This window comes from Octodon degus, unplaced genomic scaffold (assembly GCF_000260255.1).
Source record: "Octodon degus isolate 3935 unplaced genomic scaffold, OctDeg1.0 scaffold00084, whole genome shotgun sequence".
NCBI classification, from domain to species: Eukaryota; Metazoa; Chordata; class Mammalia; order Rodentia; family Octodontidae; genus Octodon; species Octodon degus.
The window spans coordinates 1,950,916-1,971,862 of NW_004524660.1; the positions used below are offsets into that span (position 1 = coordinate 1,950,916).

The 20,947-nt window shown below is 48.9% G+C and overlaps 1 long non-coding RNA gene across 1 annotated transcript; it reads right to left on the reverse strand.

Annotated features, from left to right (window-relative positions):
• Positions 1–13,002: 13,002 nt before the first annotated feature.
• Positions 13,003–20,766, reverse strand: LOC111818239. Its single transcript, XR_002822270.1, has 2 exons — positions 20,360–20,766; positions 13,003–13,275 (listed from the first exon to the last, which is right to left on the reverse strand). It is a non-coding gene; the product is annotated as an uncharacterized LOC111818239 (long non-coding RNA).
• Between the last annotated feature and the right edge of the window lie 181 nt (positions 20,767–20,947).

Genomic DNA, 20,947 nt, shown 5'->3' on the forward strand with positions numbered 1-20,947 from the left:
GGGATTGAACTCAGGCCCTTGCGCTTGCCAGGGAAGCACTTATTCTACTGAGCCATCTCCCTGGCCCCCTTACTTTGAAATCATTAAAGTGAAGTCATTGTTCCCTAAAAGTTCTTGATGCTTGGTTGGTTTGTGACATCTCATGGACACAAAAAGCTTAGGAATTTACTCCAGTCTTGGTAATCTGGCTTTGTTCGTGGCTGCTCTTTCTAGATTTTTTTTTTTTTTTTTTTGTCTCTCTGAGATATGTTTTTGTAATGCACTTCAGGCTGGCCTTGAACTCACTTTTCAGCCTAGGCTGGCCTTGAACTCATAGTGATCCTCCTGCCTCAGCCTCCCAAATGCTAGGGTTATAGGCATGCACTGCCACACCTGGCTCTTTTGAGAAATTCTAAGCAAGCTGCTTTTCTCTGAGGTTGTAGTTACAGGCCACTATGTTGGCACTAGATGATGGCCTAACCTAAGGTTTGCCATAAGCCCAGCGTTGGTGTGATGCTGCTGCCTGAACAGGAGGGAATAATTGAATCCCTTCAGTTCAGTCCCAAATCTTCAATGTTGTTCAGCATGAACTAGGGGAGTGGCTAAAAATGGTTGTCTGTCCTCACAAACCTGTCCTTGGGGCTAGGGTAGGTCTAGGTGCTTCATCCATAGTGACCAGCCTAAGCATAGTAGGAGGGGCCATGGAGGGTCTGTCCCCAGACTCCTAGGCCATACCTGTGGCCACCAATACCAGGATGCTGGGTTACATCCACAGCCCATAATCCACTGGGACAAGGATAACACTAAGGTAGAACCAAGGCTAGGGGCTACCTACCACTAAAGTAGACTCACAGCTAAAGATTGCTGCAGCCAGCTCCAAGTGATGCTGACAGAGTAGACATCTAATAGGCCAGGGCCATGTGACAGCCGGACAGGAGCTGTTCCAGAGGCTCCATCTCTGGGTACCATTAGTACCAGCCCAGTGTTAGACTTCATCACCTTGAACCTGAATTCTGTGACAAAGACCTGAACTCACTACCCCATCTTACTCACAAGAAGTAGAGTCTTGCTTCACACTGTGCTGCCCAAGGGTGGAGTGGGGGTGGTACTGACAAACTTGACCTCCAAGGCTGACACTAAGCTGGGTCACACTGAAATCCCATAGCATCAGCTACCCGCACAGTCTTCAGGAAGGGGTTGCCCCAGGGATTTCTCTAGGACAGGCAATGACTGAAGTAGGCCAGATCACGAGCTCTCTGCCTAGTGTCAGGGCAGCTCTAGAAGCTCTGTCTGGGAACACTGCCCTGGGTATAGGGGTCTTTAGTTTGTGCTTACTGCGAGATCTCATCATGACAGACCCAGTGCTGAGCTCCAACGCAAAGCCCTGTGCTGGCTGGTGTACCCTGTTCCACAGTAAATGCTGTCCTCTGACCAAGGCCCATTCCCTACCTCCCCGCAGCCTGAGGTTGAAGGAGGGGTGCTGAGAGTGGTCCCTTAGCTGCTTGGTGGCCCAGTTCTAACAGCTCAGTCTACAGATACTGGCCTTGGGGTGAGGGCTGCGGGCCTCTGCCTAATACTGGGTTTCACTATCACAGGTCTGCTATTGGGTTTCAAGTCTAAGGCCTGAATTTAATTCCTTCTCTCTCTTGTAAGTGAAAGATACTTCTCTTCATGCTGCTTGGAATCTGGGAAGGGATAACATGGATGGTCTTTTTCTTCCTGCCTTCTTGAGTATGCTTTTTCTTCTCCTTTCCTGTCCTCTCTTCTCTTTCCTCTCCTCTGTTCTCTGCCCTCCCCACCTTTCTTTTGAGACAAAGTCTCATTAAGCCACTAAGTTGCCCAGGACTGACTCAAGCTTATACTCCTCCTGCCTCAGCTGCCCAGAGTGCTGGCTATGTAGGTGATAGTCTTTGTAGGTGGTGTGCGTGTTTTCCTGCCACGCCTCGCCCTTTTCTTACTATTATACTAAAACCATCCACTAAGGTTCTCTCATCTGGCTGCCTTGGTTAACGTGCGGTGGGCTGGAGTGTGGATAGCTGACTGGATTGTGTGTCTGTGGGGAGACAGTGGCTGGAGGACTTCACTCAGCTACCATCTTGCTCCACCTTTACATATGTGTAGTGTTTTGAGGAACTGCCCTACTGACTCACACCAAGCGAACAGGAGTTCCGATTTCTCCACATCCCCACCAGATTTACTATTTCTTGCTTATTTGCAATAACCATCCTAATGTGTGGGAGGCAAGGGGCTGGGGAGATGGCTCAGTGGAATAAGTGCTTCCCTGGCAAGCGCAAGGGCCTGAGTTCAATCCCCAGTTCTGCAATAAAAAAAAAAGAATGAAGAGATGACCTAATGTGTGGGAGGCAGAACCTCCCTGGAGTTTTGATGTTCATTCCTCTATCAAACAGTGCTGTTCAGCAATTTTTCAAATGCTTACTACCACCTGTGTCCCTTCTTTCAAGAAATGTCCTTTCAGGTGCTTTGCCCATTTTATTTTTTTAAACAGGGGTCGGTTTTTACGGGGGCTGCAGCCATCTGTGCTTGTAAATGGAGTTATGTTTGTAAATGAAGTTCCCCCCTGTGGAGGCCCGCCTGAGCAGCTCTCCTTGAAAGAAGAGCGACTGTCTTCATTTTGACCGAGCCTGACCCTATTTCCTCGTATTGTTCTGCATAGAGTTGGCCAGGACTCCTGTTTATCCTTCAGTTGGCCTTAAGCAATGTGTACTGGTCTAGCTGAGGTGCTGGTGATAGTCTTTGAAGGTGACGTGCGTGTTTCCCTGGTAACCTACACCTGCTGCTCTTTAATGTGAGCCAGGTGGAGACAGGACGGTAGAGCTAATGCTCCGCGCAGCTAGCTGGGATCGAGCCTTGGGATAGAGGCCATGACTTCCTGGGGCTTGAATGACTACAGCAGAGCTGAAGCACCAGACTTCCCAAAACATTAGATCCTATATAATGCAGATTACTTTCTCTGCATATTGCAGAAGTAAATGCAGCCCCCCCCCCTGTCTAGCTCGGCTCACAATGGTCACCTACTTCCCACAATTCTCAGTCAATCCTCCTCAAGCCACTCTCCTACTGAATAAAAACCGGGTGAGGCCCTGGGTTGCTCTCTTGGTTCCGGAAAGCCATCTTCGTGGCTGGACTTAGAGCCCCTTGACTCCCCGATGATTGAAAATATCATTTAGTGTCTTTATTTTCACCGTGGGTTGCACTGACCTGGAATGTGTGTCTCCAACACTCCCCCATCGATTATGTTGGTCTAAGCCAAGAGTGGTGCACATGCCCATAGCCTCCGCACACACGACCACAGAGTTGAGGAGATGTGATAGAGCTCTGTGGCCTCCAAGCCTAAAATCTGGGTTCCATGTTTCCTGGCCTGCTCAAGACCCATATCTATGGGCTGGGGAGATAACTCAGCAGAATAAGTGTTTGCCTGGCAAGTGCAAGGACCTGAGTTCAATCCCTGGTTCCTGGGGGAAAAAAATGACTCAGATCTATTTTTTTTCTAGATCAATATTTCATTTCCCTTCCTAACTTTTATCACAGTCACACTTAATTTCTATTACCCCCGTTTACCCATCTATCTTTCAAATCTAGTAAATACTTGAATTAAATAGTTTTTATCTTACCTGCTCATAAACTTTGAGTTTCACTAAATGTTCACCTTATCAGCTTCAGCTTTACAGTTAATCATTTATTTCATAGTGCTCTTTCACACTACACCTATGGTTTCCTCGTTTTTTAGCTGCAGAAGGCAGCTTCAGGCAGTGGTCCAATGGACACGTGCCCAACAGTCGGTCCTCTGTTACCCGGTAGGTCTCAGGGGGACCTGACAGGGCCCGAATCCGTGATGCAGTGGCCGTCCCAGGAAGCTGCTAACTTACTGCTCCTCAGCAGTGACCTGCCCCAAGTGCCCACAGCCCTCTGACCACGTGCATTGCTGCTCCATGGCCCAGCAACCTTGGCCTGTGCATCCCAAGTCACCTTGTGCTAGGGGCAGCTGCAGCCGCTTCATTCTTACGTGAGAGAGGCTACTGGCTCGGACACTAAAGCTGCTCGTGTGAGAATCTTCTTCACTTTGTTGTAGCCATGTGAGAAGCACTCACGAGAGACCCAAAAGCACAGGAACAAAGATTCATTGGAGGCTGGTAACCAACTCCCTGATGCCAAGTGAGGAAAACAAGATGGTGGCGCTGGTTTGGCTTTCACTTCCAGGTTATATACTTTTCAAGTTTCCGTAGTAACCATGTCACCGTATGATCTTGTTCTCATGAATTTTACAAGGATGCCACATATTTGTCATGAAATTTACATTTCCCAGATACTGTTAACCATCTGCTGGGTCGTAGACTGTTGCAGGTAAAATTTACCCTACTACTCCCCAATTTGTTTTAGCTATTTGTTCTTATCTTTATGACCTTGTTTTTCTCTTAGTCAGTTTATGGCTAGCTCCATGGGAAGGTGAGGAGGGAGGGAGTTTATCTACAGTGTGAATGAATCCAAGAGACTTTTAAAATGGAGCTCCAAAGGACAACGGGGTCTCTTTGGCCCCGTGAACCTTATTCTGCACCTCCGTGGCTGTGACAGCTATTCCCAGGCTCCTGTAGGGATCATTCTCTCAAGTTTCCAAATTTCCGGAATTCAGATGTCAGGCACTGTCATATATGTGTAAGATAAAATGTTTAACACTTGTGATGGATCTGGGTGAAAAACAACCACACGGCACCAGTGGCGATGTGGCAGCTATGAATATGGAGACGCGCCCTGCAAACACAGAGCGGGGATCAGGTCAGGGAGCAACTTCTGTGGGAAGGTGACAGAAGAAGGGGCCCGCCTGTGGCCACCCCTTCCATCAGCCCACACCCCCATGAAGCCTGACACACAGCTGCACAGGCCATGGTGCATTTCCACATGAATGAGGACCCCCGAGGAGGAAGGCATACCCCTTGTAGGATCCCAGGGTGAGGAACAGAGGACACGGACGGACAGGGCCAGCAGTGACCATAAGTGACCTCATGCCCTGCCTGAACGCGCAGAGCCTCCCCCCACACACATATCATCCCCCGGCCTCTGCTGTGGACAAGGGAACACAGAGCACCCAACACCTTGGCACAGCAGCCCTGAGTCTGGAGAGCCAGCCACCATCGGACAGGACACAGAGCCAGAGTGGGGCAGACGTGACCAGTGTGGGCAGGGTTGTGGCAGCTGCCACAGTAGAGAACGGGAACTATCCCTGGGTAGCTCTGGTCATTCAAGTCAGAGTCCATCAGGTGCCTAGAGGCAGAGCTGAGGACTTTTTGGTTAGATTTAAGATGGGGACATTAAAGGAGGAAGAGACTTTACTAAAAAAAAAAACTGGATAATTGTGGATGCGAGCATAAGAATTTAATGCCTGCCCCAAGATAGGTTGGGGGGTCCATCACATTTCAACATTTATGAGATTCCTACCTGGTAGCAATCCCCAGAGGTGATGGGAGGTCAGATGTGAAAACAGCTCTGTCCCTGAATCTGTTACTGCTCACGTGCAAGCCATGTGCTGTGAGTCAGACCCGGGAGTGCCTGAGCACCTGGCAGGCTCTGGACGCAGATGTCTGGTGACATCATCGAAGCAAAGCAAGTGCAGCCCCAGGGGAGGACACAAAGGCCTAGCTAGTGGGGTGGCAGAAGCAGACAGCGGATATCTGAGTTGTGTGTATAAACGTGAGGCCTTTCAATGTGGAAAGGAGAGCAGAAAGGGACAGAGGCCTTCTGACTGACCCTGAGCTGCCTCTTAGGAAAAGGTCCCAACTCAGTGCTGGTGTCAAGAACGCAGTGCGGGGGAAACAGTGGCAGACACCTGAAAACCAGGGTACATTACATCCCCCTAGCTTGTCTATTTTTGGTTTGAGCCTCCACACTCCAGGAGTAGGCAGATGCTGTGACCAGCTAGGAGACAAGGCCTGTAGCAGGAGATGAGGATCAAAAAGAAATTCTGAACAAAAACTCAGATGGCCAAGAACTGTGTTTCCTCCCTGAACTGTCTTGAGTTATCACCACAGACTGGGGTCAACAGATTCACACAATGTTTATTTAACATAATTTTGGAGCGATGAGAATCAGTCTGTTGCTAGGACAAGTGATTCTTTGGAGAATCAGTGTGGTTAAGGAGCTCAAATTCAAAACTGGATAATTGTGGATGCGAGCATAAGAATTTAATGCCTGCTCCAAACCCTGTCTGACCCAGACCTGTTGAGGGGACTCACAAAATCAGGACTATAGTACACTATGACAAGTTACATGTGGGTGTCCATAACATGGTTTGCCAAAGTGTTCACAGGGGTCTCTTCCTCTCTGTCTCCCCACCTGAGTCATAACACAGCGAGCGACTCATCCATCCAAGCTCAGGTGCATGACCACTGTCCAGCCCCACACCCCAAAACCAGGTCTACCCATACAGCTAGTGCTTGTGGCCAAGTTAGTGCAGGATGGCACTGCTCTGGGTGAGCTTTGAGTCCCATCAGTTGGGCAGCGAAGCTGCATGGACAAGCAGGAATGGTTAGCTTGGGTACCAGAACCCAGCATCGTTTCTTTGAGTTAGGGCAGACCCTCTGCCCCTGCCCATGGTAAGTGCTATACAGAAGTACTGTAGAATGAATGGATGAGCAGAGACAAAGGCCTAGCATAGACTGTATTGGAACCAGGAAGGGAAGTGGTTGAGCAGGAAGTGGTTGACCATAGACACTTTGAGCCAGGAGATGAGATAAGGTACCGACACCTTCCACTTCCTTGACCCACCCCATCCCTGTTCCTACACTGGGCAAGTCTGGCCCCAGCTTGAACTTCTCATTCAGTGTCTGGCTTCTGTCATCCTTTAGAGCTGTGGTAAAGATGAAGTAAAAACTAACGTTTAAATCTAACCCTGTTGCCTTGGACCTTCCCAAAGAATCAAGGGCAAGACCCCCAAGATGGTGGATCTGGAGTCAACCACTGAGTCTCACATTCCAAGGCTGCTGTGGACCCAACAGGATTGGGCTGAGAATAGGTTTCAGCAAGAGCCAAGTGGTTTGGACTCAATTATAGATAAAGTGGGGTCCCTTGTTCTACTCCAAATGGTTTGCTCTCTGAAGGGTTTGGGGGAGGAAGCAGGCCCTAGGTCCAACGGGGGGGGGGGGTAAACTGCAACAGAGGTGGCCAGGGCTTGTGCTGCCAGCCGCTGGGTACCAGGATTGGGCAGGGTTGGGCAGGAGGGCACCATTACTGTCCCCCATGCTGCATCTCTTCTCCTCAGAGCTGGTGTCTGTCCATTCAAGGAGCAGCAGATGCACGGGCCAGCTGGGGGAGATACAGCAGTGGCAGGGGGGGATGAAGGACCCCTGACAGCACAGCACCTCCTCCAGATGAGTCCCCAGCCGACACCTAACGCCATGCAGCACACCCCACCACGCGCACTGCATGCACACCACCCCTGTGTGTAAGCTCCTGAGAAGTACAGCTCACCAAGTCCTGATCCATCTGCTAGCCCTGGTCCCCAGGTCAGGGGGGAGGCACTCGGCTCCCTGACTTCATCTCACTCCTGGAAGACCCCTCAGTTTACCAATGATCCCCCACCTCCCAACACACACATACACACGGGGCCACATGCTGAGACGGAAGTACTGAGATGGAAGGCAAACAACTACAGGTCCTCAAGAGCACCCTCCTCTTAATGCCCCTCCCCACTACTGGGTGCGTTGAGCCCTGCTCCCCCTCCCTCCACCCAGGCAGACCCCACCCTCACCAGAGAGGGTCCCAAGAAACCCAACCCTGAGAGCATGGTGCTGGTGCTGTGGATTGAGCTGAACCCTGACTACCTGGGAAGCCAAGGCAACAAAGACAGAGATGAGCCCTCCCCTGACCCCTTCCCTCAAGCCTCCTCCCTTACTGCCCATTTCAAATACATACACACATGCACACACTTGCTCTGCACCTCTAGAGAGCCCAAGAGCTGGGTGTTGAAGCCCCAGCGGCAGGGTGAGGTGAGCAGCCTCATCTGAGAGGTTCTTCCAGCAGCGAGCTCTGGCAGGCTAGAAGCCAGCAGCAGGGCCAAGCGGTCTGCTCCTTAATTATCCCAGACGCGGTTCCCCGCCCCCATAACCTGCCTGGTCCACAAGGAGGTGACAGTGCACTTGGACACAGGCCAGATGGTGCGAGAGCAAAGCTGCCCTCCCACTTTGCTTCCTGTTCCTCTCTGTCTTTATTCGTTAGCTGCCCTAATCCCTCGGGCTCTGCCAGGGAGGGGCTTTTAGCTCAGGTGGACACCTGGGAAGTTTAATTCTGGGGCCATGCTTGGAAGAGGACTGACCAAACTGGGAGGTACCCTCAGCTTTCCTCTCCACCACAGCTCCCCTCTGCAGGGACAGTGTCAGTGACTTGGGAGTGGCCCCGGACAAGGGGCAGCCCCAAGACCAGGTTGGGCTCTGAATTTTCCTTTAGGGAGTCAGGGAGATGCAGCCCATCCTCTTTCAGCTGTTTGTGAATTTCAGTGCAGCAAGCAGACACAGGAGGCCACAGGGTAGCCGAGGTGTTTGCACTGCAATGTACTGCTGGTGAGAGCGAGATGCTCCCGCCACCCAGAACTGGGACGTGCGTGGAACTGCTATCCCTAAGAGTGCACTGGGGTGAAAGATGGGGCTCCAAGGGGCTAGACACCCTTTGGGCTTCCAAGACAAGATAACAGGATGTTCAGAGAACCACAGCCTATGACCTGAGCGAGGCCAAGGTGAGCCCTAGTCTGTCCAGGTTCCCGGATTCTGACTCTGCTCTGGCCTGGAATAGTCTCTGCACGTCTTGCTGAGAAAGCATGGTCAAATGGCCTTGACATCACTCTGTGAGCTGAGACTTGTGGCGCACCCTCCCAAGGGGTAGCATCCTGCTACCAGCACTGTCCCACCTGCCAGCTTTTTCTCTGAAGGCAGAGGACTGCTTCAGAATAAAGACCTGCACAGTTAATGATGTGTTCCCTTTGCCTCGCTGAAAGAATCTCACAAAACATAATGGATAAATGAACACAGATGAGTCGAACTTTAAAAATAAAATTGGGGGCTGGGGAGATGGCTCAGCAGAATAAGCGCTTCCCTGGCAAGTGCAAGGGCCTGAGTTCAATCCCTGGTTCTGCAAATAAATAAAAAATAAATAAAATGGCTTACGTGATAAAAGGCCAGGTTGCTGCTCTGCAGGAACTAAACTCTGGAAATGAGCTCATATTCTGAAGGACTACATGATGGAAACAGCATATCGATGGGCATGTCCAACCACCAAGAACAAGGTACAGAAGAAGGCAGGCAGAGGGCTCATCGCTGTTATGTTGCGGAAATCCCACGCCCTGCCACTGTCTGGAGACTGTGTCCCTGGGGCTGTCAGCTTGTATTCAGAGAGGGCCAATTCTCCAGCTCAGGTTCTCAGACTGTACCCAGGCTCAGGAAGCAGCCGAAGGCCTCATGTAAGTTTGCCCACAGTGAAGTGACAGCACAATGCACATGCGTGCATACACACACACACACACACACACACACACACACACACACACGCTGTATCTTTTATATTAAGGGTTTGTCCAGATCTGCTTTATAATTCTTGAACATGGAGATACAACATTTCCAGACCCGATAGAGGAAATTTCCTTTAAAAGCTAGCATGGGGCCCAGGAGAAAGCTCAACCGTCTCAGTGCCTGCCTGGCAAGTGCAAGGACCCAGGTTCGATCCTCAGTACTGCATGCCTTGCGGGCCCCATGCTGAGCCAGCCACCAAAACTGGGCATGATGGCACGTGCCTGTAATCCCAGCACTGAGGAAGCTGAGACAGGAGGATCACTATGACTCTGAGCCGCATGGTGAGACCCTGTACCAAATAAATAAATAAGATTAAAAACAAAAAAATAAAAATAAAAAACTAATATGAATTAGAAAAAAAATTTAAAGACATAGAACAGATACTACACATTGCCATTCCTCCATCTAGTGCTGCCTTCATTTAAAGTGCCTTGTCCCTACCCTTCACTCTGTGGTTTGCCCGCTAAAGACTACAAGTGCAGGACAGAGGTTTTGAAAATAGGAGGCGCTTCTTCCTTCTAGTGTCCAGACATGTCCTGTAACCTGAAAGGAACGGAATGCAATGGGGATCAAGTGCAGGACAAGGAGGCCTAGCTGGCCAGGGCGAGGACACCGGGGGCTGGAAAGGCAGCCCGGAGCTCAGGGACTGTCTGAGGAGCAGAGCAGCCCTCAGAGGCGGGGCAGGGCCTGGACCTACAGGCTCTCAAAGGCAGGGTCCGAGTGCCAGGGGTCGTCCAAAGGGTAACATGGTTCTCTGAAAGAAAAGAGGGAATAGTTGGGATTGCAGATGCAGGGCAGTGGTTGGAGCAGGGATTGCAGGCCCTGGTGACCCTGCACACATGCATCCCAACGCTGCTGGCCTTATCTTCTGTGGGTTTGTGTGATCTGTCCTAACTCCAGGGTGTGGACATGTTCCAGGTTTTTAAAGGGACACTATGCAGGGCCATCAAAATATACTGTGTCAAATCTGACCAAGAGACTAGGGAGTGACCACTGAACAGATTTCACAATTCCTTCCAACAGCTAACATTTTATTTTATTTTATTTTTAAATGAATGCCCATACTGATGGGCATACCCCTGTACTTCTTTTTTTTTTTTTTTAATTAATTTGTGTGTGTGGCCAGCTCAGCCCACCAGGGGGCGGGGCTGGCTGGCATGTGGTGCTGGGGGATTGAACCGTGGTCCCTGTGCTTTGCTACGCTTATTCTAAGTAGGTGCTTTAGACCACTGAGCCATCTCTCCAGCCCCAACAGCTAACATTTTAACACTCTTAATTATGAAAATCCTGAATAAAATGGCCTCAGAATTCTGTTCTGAAATTACAGTTTACCTATATGAGACCAAGAGACAACTCAAAATTGTTCCATTTCATAGAAATATCCTGAAGTTATCTGAAATATTATCAAACTAAACTTAGGCAACCCAGAATTTAAAGAAATCTTAACTTGTAAAATAAGAAAAGAAAAATCATTATTTATATGATATTTTTTAATTGGGCATTAAGTAAATAAATTCCCTACATACCTAAGATTTAGAGTAAAGCAAAACAAACTAGGGTTTCCCGAAAGTTGAAAATGAAATTTCGGGGTATACAGTTGCAGACAATAAGAATATTACCGAGAAGAAAAATACTGAAATTTTCACTAATATGCCTGCTAAGTCAATAGTGGATTTTCTAAGAAAGATTAGCTAAGTTGGTAACGCATGGGTCCAACAACCTAAGCAGCGAGGGAGGTAGAAACATGCCATCCCAAAAGGGGCAGAATTGATGCACGGGTTATTTCAAGCTGAGGTCACTCAAGGAACTCTGCAAAAAGCGCCACTCGCTGGTGGTGCAAGCCCGGACTCCCTGCTCCCCGGGAAGCTTAGGCACCCGTCTATTTTTATACCCAGCGAGCCCTAAAGATTCTTTGGGAGAGGGTACAGCTTTCCTATACCGAGGCCAGAAAACTATTGTTCGTCAAACCCAGGAATTACTGAGACGAATTACCTAAATAAACAAGCTCCACGGTAGTAGCCCTCTCTGCGCTAGCGTCCACGTTCCTCCTCCACGTATCTCTTAGTAACATCTCTAAAGTTTTCTAGCCTAGTCCAGAGGTGTGTTCTTGTCTTTCATTCCTCAAAAATGTAAAAGCATCAGTGATCACTTTGGTCACTTCTTCAAATGAAAATTCCCATCCATGCATGTGTAAATAAATGTATGCTTTTCTCTTGTTGGTCAGCTCTTGTACTAATTGGGTTGCGAGATGCAGCCAAGAGCCCTCAGAAGAATTAAGGGGGTGGGAGGATTTGGCTCTCCTGCCGAGCCTGACCCCTCGACAGTCCTCCCTACTGGCTGGCAAAAGGCTTGCTAGGCCCTGCTGGAGCAAGACCTCGGGTTCTGACAAAAGGGATCTGTCAGGAAGAGAACAAGAAGACTCTGTCTCTTTCCCTCTAGCTAAAAAATTGGATTGACAGAAACTATTTTGTGAACTAGTGCTTTAGGCAAAAGCGAGTTGGAGCGTTTTGCAAGTGCTCTGAATTTCTGGTTGATAATTTCCCGCTCAGAGATAATCTTTGGCTTCCTTTGTCCTGTCTTTTATTTGTTTAACATAAGAAGCAAAAACTTGCAGAAAGAACCTGGGAGGTCCTTATAAGCTCGCTATTTCTGCTGGCCCTGCAGACAGATGGGCTTGTTCCCACAGGACTAGTGCGTATTTAGACAGAACTCTACCGTGAGTCCCGAAAACTACCAAAGAGGATAGAATCCCCCTTTCCTCTCATGGCCTGAGAGCTTGTGTTTGTGAGCTAAGAGGACACTCTGTCTGGATTCTACCATCTTAAGCACACAGGTCTTGGCCTGGGTTTTGGAAGCCAGGTGAAATATGGGAATTTGGGGTTTGTAAGGCATCAAACTGTAGTCTGTGGCTAACTTGCTAAGATCCTCGGAGGAGTGTGTCTTAATAAGGGAGTCCAGAACCAGGGGTGGCTGCGCACACCTGTACTCCCAGCGCCTAGGAGGCTAAGGCAGGACTCAGTTCGAAGCCGCCGGAACTACATAGTGAGATCGTGATTCAAAAACCAAGCAAAAAAGAGGCTCCAGCCCTCAGGGAGTTTTTCTTATTCTGCCTGTTGCCCAATTAGCGCTGGAAAACGCCTTTCCAGCAGCGCCACCTTCCTCGTGTAGCGGATGGAAGTCTGCGGAAGCTGCACCTCGGTTGGCACGGGTGCCCGGAGGACCGCGGACACGCGAAGGCCGTCAGCCGCGGTCTGAGTCAGCAGGGGTCTCCTGCTTGCCCCGCCTGTCTCTTCGCGACTGGGGGCACCGCCTCCGTGCCTGTACCGGAAGTTTCCTGCTTCCGCATCTGGCTACCATTCTGCTTCCCATCTGGGTCCTGCTGACCCTGCCTGGTTTCTATCAGCGGCCTCTGCCCAGCTGTTTGTAAAAGACAGCTTTATTAAGGTCTAATTGGTGTGGCATAAAATTTATTTAAGTATACAATGTTTTCAGTATGTTACATTATTAATTTTTGTATATGAGCTGCTGAAGTAAGCACTGCGACACCACTAAATGTTAAAACTGTTGTACACTAGATATCACACCTGCCGTGCACGCTGCGGGCCGCGCGCGGTTCCGTGGATCACACCCACGGCGCTGCGCGGCGTCAGCGTTGGTTCCCAGGCCGCTGCGTGCTGACTCGCAGTTCTTTGCGAGTAAGAATTGTAACCGACCCGGAGTAGACATCCTAAAAGATAATGAAAAGTTACCCATGAAACTTTGACTGATATGATGCTTCCAGCACGCACAGCTCTGTTCTCACCTTTCTTTTGCATTTAAAAAAAAAAAAAAAAAAAGACGGGGGCTGGGGAGATGGCTCAGTGGAATATGCGCTTCCCTGGCAAGCGGAAGGGGCTGAGTTCAATCCCCAGGTCTGAAGAAAAAAAAAAAAAAAGTTAGGGCCGGGGAGATAGCTCAGTAGAATAAGCACTTGCCTGGCAAATGCAAGGGCCTGAGTTCAATCCCCGGTTCCACTAAATAAATAAATAAATAAATAAATAAATAAATAAATATCAAAGACAAAACCATTTGTGTTAGTCAGCTTTCCATTTCTCCAGTTCACAAAATAACTGAGATAGTCAATTTCAGAAGAGAAAAGATTCTCTGTTGGGAGAGGGTACTAAATCAAACTCAGGACCTTGTGCTTGCCGGGGCAGACGCTGTGCTGCTGAGCTATATTCCTGACCCCTAAAGATTCTTTTTGTTTGGCTTAATCTTGGAAGTTTCAGCCCGCGGGCCACTGGCCATACTGCTTCAGGGCCTAAGGAGGAGCAGTGAGGCAGGAGACAGTGAGTGGGAGACCCCCTGGGCTCAGGCTCCCCACAGACAGAATCCCTTCTGGCTCCTGGAGACAGTAAGAGGATCGCACTCTCGCCGCACTTCCTTAGTGCTGAGACCTGAGCCCGAGAAACACAGCCTTGCCCTCACCTGACTTCCTTTATATCCTGGTGTGAACCTAAAGGGTATGCTCCTGCCCTCATCATTCTTCTTTACTCTCCGACATGAGCCCACTGAGCGGGTGTCGGAACTGTTTCAGAGTAACCCCAAGGGCGTTATTTTTGGCATTTTCGTTCTGACCTCTGTGGTGGCCTCTGGCAACCAGGTTGGCTCCATCCAGACCCATATAAGTTTGCAAACCCCTCTTCCAACGTGGGGTGGAGACACACAGTTGGTTAGACAGAAGCCCATTGGGTTGTTCCCCCAGCCACTCTCTAATTCCAGAAAACCAAAAGAGAAGCTAACCGTGAACCCCACCTCCGCTGTCCTCTCTGGCACTGCCCATCCATGGTACCTGAGGATGTACTTTCACGACAGGGCTGTAGTGAGGAGGTCCTGCTGCCGGGCACCTTAAGTCACAGGTGATATATGTCTATTACTGTCCCATCAGGTGGGTTTTTATTAATTTTATTAGCAAAAAGACCCATCCAAGTGACTAGGTCCACTTTTCAGGAGTACAAAGCTACCTGTGGGTCGGCCACGCATGGACCACTGTTGGTTCAGGTCAGTGGGACTGTGTTACCTAAAAGGTGCAAAAGGCCATGCTGAGTTAAACACATCCTTGTTCTTCCTGAGCAGTTGCTTCCGCTCTGTGGAGTGCGCTCTGCTTTTAATAAGTCTCATTTCTTTCTCTTTCTAAGCTGCTCAGCTCTTCATTCAGGATACAAAGATCTGGGTATCAGGTGTGACCAGGATGCTTGTCCAGCAAGAGCAGTAGCAGCTTGGTAGGAGCGCCTGGCAGAGCAAGCTGGGAATAAAAGAGAAACCAAGGCAGAAACCAAGACCCCACGATCTCCCTGAAAGGCACTTGCCCAGTGCCTGCAGCTCTAACTGCAGCCGAGAAATCGGATTTCTATCACTCCATTTGGATGTTGGAGTCCCCCAGAGGCGCCATGTATTACAGTTTTTATCCCCTGTGTGACTTAGGGTAGGCAGTGAAACCTTCAGGTGGTGGGGCCAGCAGTAGTCCTGAGGCCTTTGGGGTCCACCCTGGAGAATTGCGGGCTCCTGGCTACGTACCCCTTCTCTTTCTCTTTCTCTTTCTAGCCATGAAGTGAGTTCCCTTGCCCTGCCTCAGTGCTTTCTACAACATGCCCAATACTGCAATCAGTCAGGGACTGGAATCTTGACATATGTGAGCCACAGTTAACTTTGTCCTTTACAGGATATTTGAAGTACAGTAAAGCCTTGGTTTATGAGCATAATTTATTCTGGAAGCACATTTGTAATCCAAAACACTTATATATCAATGTAAGTTTCCCCATAAGAAATAATGGAATTTGAAGACAACATTATGCAATACAACAACCATTGTCAAATTTCTATTATTTTGTGTGGTAAAATTCTGCATCATTTCTAATTTTTTTTTTTTTGCTATTTTGTAGTCTCTTTAAATAATAAAAATAAAAATAAAATTACCTGCTAGTCTACAAAAAAAAAGACAAATAATGGGAACTCAGATGACACACTGTATAATCCCAAAATGATTATAATACTGTAATAGAACAAAAATAATAAAGAAAATACAAATTAACCTGCACTTACCTTTGAAAACCTTTGTGGTTAGTGTGAGGGGGACAAGAGAGAGGAAAGTGATAGGATGACTTTCACCATCACTAACAAAATTACTGCTATCTATTGGTTCAACAGAATCTTTTTTCTTTTCATGCAACTTCAATGAGAAATCTATCCAATGACACTTGCATTTGCCTCCTTTTGAGGATTTTACAAAGATGTAATACTGCATGGTCAGCAGATAGATTCGCTGCTTACACCGCCGCAGCCTTACTCAGGTGGTGCTCCTCTACAACTGTGCCCATATTCACGCATTTCCCTAATCTCATTTGAAGCGAGTGTTTCCTCCCCCTTTCTCCTCCTCCTCTTCCTTCTCTTCCTCCTCGTCTTCTTCCCCCTCCTTCTCCTCCTCTCCTGAAGACAAGGTCTCCTCCATAACCTTTTGCTGTTGGGAGATAATTACCCACAACTCAAAGAGAGAGAGGGAGAGAGGGTGCTATAGGCTCAGTTGTGATCATGTGACATTTGGTGCTGCATACTATTCATGTTGCAAGACATCGCTTATCATTAGAATGCTTGCAGAACACTCACAGAACAAGTTCCTGGCAATTCAAGGTTCTGCTCTATTTCATTATAGTGGTGGAATGCTGACTAATACAGAAAATTTTGATGGAGAAGTGTTGACTATAGCTATGCCTGACGATGCCTTTGGAACTGATTTCTTGGAGGACTTTGGAAGGGTTTGGAGAAAGCCAAGAATACTAAAAATGGAGCCTAATGGGCAACTCTGGGGAAGTCTCAGAAGACCTCTGTTTATGACTTGTGTTTAGATGTTCCCAAAGCCTCAGGTGACCATGGTGGTGCTTTTGGGAGGTGGCTGGATCTGGAGTGTATAATGCTGGGAAGTAGGCTATGCAATTGCTAAATTAGTCTACTGATTGCTTTGGCACAGCTTTGGGTAGGATTAAGGATGCCCCACCCCAGGTGCAAGGGCTGTCTGCCCAAATGGTGGGTAGGCTGGGTAAGATGCAAGGCACACAGAGAGGGTCTCTGTTGCTCGTTGCTGATAGTTTGCTGCCTTGCTGCCTTCTGCCTGCCAGGGACTGCTTCTCCTGTGTGAAGCAGCACACCTTGGAGTCAGCCAACAATGGGTTGAAGCCTCTACAACTGTGAGCTCAATAAGCCTTTCCTCCTGTAACTTTGGGGTTAGGGATTTTTGTCTCAGTGATGAGAAAAGTACCTAAAACAACAAGAGCGCAGGTGGAAATGGGGGGAAAACAGCTATGTTGTGAGGCTTCAGATGTAAGGGAGGATCCTACAGACATTTGGACTAGAAGTCACTTTTGCTGCACATGGCAGCAAAGAACTCGCTGCACTTCATCTGTGTCCTGATGCCACGAGATGCCAGGCTTAAAGGTGATGAACTCATTGTTGGTGGCTGGGTGACAAAGAAGTTTTCACAGTACCAAAGAGTTCAGGCTGCTGAACAGACATTACTGGTTACTTTAAGGCAATCATTTTTTGTCTTTTTTTTTTTTTTTTTAACTTTATGTATTTGGTATGGGGTCTCACTATGCAGCTCAGACTTGTGGTCCTCCTGTTTTCAGCCTCCCCAGCACTGGGATTACAGGCTTGCGCTATCATGCCTGGTCTTGGTGGCCAGCTCAGCGCACCCAGAGTGGGGCCCTTGCGCTTGCTTAGGCAGGTGCTTAGACCACTGAGCTATCTTCATGGCCCCTTTTCTGTCTTATTCAGACAGGGTCTCACTCTGCATTCAGGCTGGCCTTTAGCTCATTTGTAGCCAGGTTGTCCTCAAGCTCACAATGAACCTTCTGCTTCAGTGCTGGGATTATAGGTGCGGGCCACAACTGGCTCTTAAGGCACATGAATAATGACGATCAGTAGGGGCGAAAAGCAGAGCAGCAAGCTTTCGAATATTTGCAGGAGTGAGTGTAAAGTGGCAGTCGTGAGCGTAAAGTAGCTGCCCGGGAGGGTGTGGTTGCTGGCATGAATAAAGGAAAATTGAGTGTTTTCCTTCAAACTGGTAGAAGAACCGCCTCAAGGGCATCTCAGAAATCTCCGAGATCATCCCACCCATCTTGGATTCAAAGGTGGACAAGTACAAACTCACTTCAAAGACATTCCAGATCAGAATCAATTCCAAACACAGATCCAGCAAGCCTTGCCTGCCTAGGATTGTCCAGGCCATTGTGTGCTCCTGTTCAGCTGACCAGGAAGCTGAGGCTGCTCCAGGTGTGCTTCAAGCTTACCCAGGTAATAGCTTGCACTGGTAGCAGGCCATGGCATCTGCATCAGTCAGGGTTTTACTAGAGAAATAGATACAACACAAGATGTACAAATGTATAAGAAATTAGAGGATTGGCTTACGATGGTCAGGCAGAGTTGGGTGAGAAAGCGTGCAAAGGGCGTCTGCACGCTGGAGACTGAAGGACTCAGGGCGAGGCCTGGAGCCCACTGCAGTGTCCCGGGCAAGTCCATATCAGGAGGCCGATGGGTCTGCGACAGAAAACTGATGAGTCTACACAAGAAGGCTGAAGGATCCAAGGCGGAAGTCTAAAAGTCTACGCTAGAAGTCAGGAGATGACGTCTGAGCTGAAGGTGAAGACTGGAGCTACTTGGAAGAAAGGGAGCCTGTCTGTTCTTCCTCATTCCCCTTGTATACGATCCAGGAGGTGAGCCTGGGTCTGGTACACCCTAGGGTGTAGAATTGCTGAGCCGATTTAGTTAAGTTCCTAAACTTCCCAGCTTGACACAAGCAACCAGCCACCACTCCACTCATGGTTCCCATTCTGAAAAGCAAGCAGAGTGGCCCCCCTTTCACCTGACTGTTTCAGCCCAAAGTGTTCAGTTGTCAACCTTCTCAGGTCCCTCCAGGACCAGCAGCAACCACTGAGTTGTTTAAGGAAGTGGCTGGGCCAGAATGTCTGCTCCTAGCAGCATCTTATGTGTCCCCTTCCTTCAGTTCTCTTGGCTTATACTAAAGGTGACAGAACTCCAGCCTTCACGTAAAGCACTTGTCAGGCTGGTGACAAATGCTCTAGAGAGGAATTATGGCCAGACAGAGGCAGCTCCTGGTTCTCCTTAATACCTGTTGTGCCCAAACTGCTAATGATACAGGGGGAAAAAAATGAAACTCCCGACCTGAAAGGTACCTGGGATGAGTTTGTATTCTCTAAAACCAAAGAATGAATTTTAGGAACAAACGGAGGTTAGGAGCAGAATATATTTATTGGGGAAAAGAAAGCTCCTGTTTGAGAGAGGGACAGGAGGGGGGCACCAAGTGGGTGGTCCCCCAGAGAAGCTGTCTCTTCCAGGGACTTTTATAGTGTAAAACCATGTGGGCCTACGGTGGAGAACATGGGAACTCACTTAGGTGGGCATGAGGTGGGACAAAAATATAGCCAACCAATGAGATTAAAAGCACCATTGCTCAGGTAAAATTGATTAAATCCAGGACCAAATGGGGAAGTGAGTTATGTAGCAAGCGGGCACGAATATAGAACAGGACTTTGTCCAGTAGCCAGCCAGTAATAGTTGGATTAATGACTCTTCCCAGCCTCCTCAGGGTGATGATCAATCCCGGATGCTTATCTCTAGGGAGGTCAGCATTTGTTTGATCTTTGGTCTTCAGGTCTGGCCCACAGCAGGGGCGTCCATCTCTCTCACTGTTGCAAGGTGTCCTGTCTTCCGTGCTGTCTCCTTGAGGGCCTGGCCCTGTCTGACTGCCTGTAATATTTCTAATTTGGCTGCCTGCAACACTACCAACTCACAGGGCTCCCTGGACATGGCTTTCTGTTTTACTCCCCATCTGTACTGGATGGCCCCTCAGTCTACCCAGCCCAAGCAGCATGCTGGGGAGAGGAGGGAGAGAAGGGGTTGGGGAACATTACTCCCTTTCCCTCTGACCTACCCTAAAGGCAGAAAGACAGATGGACTGAGCCTAAGACTTTCTCAAAATGAGTCTCTCTGATCTTTAGTAAAACATGTCACCAAAAAATGAGAAAGAAAAGAAAAAGAACGGCAAGAGGAAGCTAGAGCTAAGAGTCTGTGACTGCAGGGGTCCTGGGAGACGTCTAGACACAACCCCATGACACTGGGGTATTCGCTGCCACTTCCATTTCATTTCCACAGTCTTCACACGTTACCCAAGCAGGGACTGCGTATGAGGGGGACTCGGACCCTACGGCACACTGCCTGTCCTTCGGGAATTTTCCTGTGCACTAATGTGACCCACCACAATTCTATAACCTATGTCCTGCAAAGCCAGCAGCACATGAAGGATGCTGTGGTGGATGCGCACCTGGTGGGCAACTTGTAAACCCAGCAGAACTGTACAGTGTGAGATTGAGCATGGGGGTGCTGCCTGAGGATTGTTATCAGCAACAGAAAGAGGAGCACTGAAGAAAAAGAAGAGGTGTTTTGGGGGGCTGTTGGTTCTCCTGGAGGAGCTTGTCACGCTAGCTTTCCTGATAAGAACATGGCTGTTATCATCAGAGGATCTTGGGACCTCGTTATCACTGAGAATGGCTGTGGTTCACTTTGGGGGAGCTCTAGTCCCTACTCTGAGCATCGCTTCCTGGCTCCAGAGGGGAACACGGTGCACTGTTCAATGTCCTGGAGAAGCTTGTCCCACTGGCTTTCCTGGTATGGATTCATGTGTTCTTATCATTAGAGGAGCTCAGGACCTTGTGGTGGTTGAGGCTGGCTATGGTGTTTTCCAGGGAAGCTCTGGTCCTTACCTTAAGCATCGCTTCCTGGCTCCAGGGCAGGTCCTCAGCCTGCTGGCACTGGTCCTTCATCCCACTAGCACAGACTTTCTAGCTCCCACCACTGACTGTTGGGCCTTCCGAGCACAGATCCCTGGAACAAACCGACATGAGGCATTGTCATGGGCTCTAGGCTTCCAGTTGGGCTCCTGGGGGGACACTGTCACAGGTTGTAGGCTTCCAGCTGGACTCTGGGGCGGGGACGGGCATTGTCATGGGCTCTAGGTCTTCAGCTGAACTCATGCAGGACATGGCTGTGGGATCCAGGCCCTCAGCTGGTTTCCTTGCACCTTTAGTGTGGACGGATCTCCCACACTCTTTGGTACTAAACTCTGTGGGTGACTATTATAAAATAATCCTAAATTATGTGTCCTGTATATAGTTGTTTCCCTTGTAATTCCATGATCACAACAATGAGGCTGGCCTTTCCATACTTCCTAGGAATGTATACTAAAATAGTGGGACTCCTGTGACCCTCAGATTGTTAATTAGTGGCACAGGAAGGATCACCAGAGCACCTTCTGCCACAGCAATCATCAAAGAACAGTAGCCAGGGCCCTC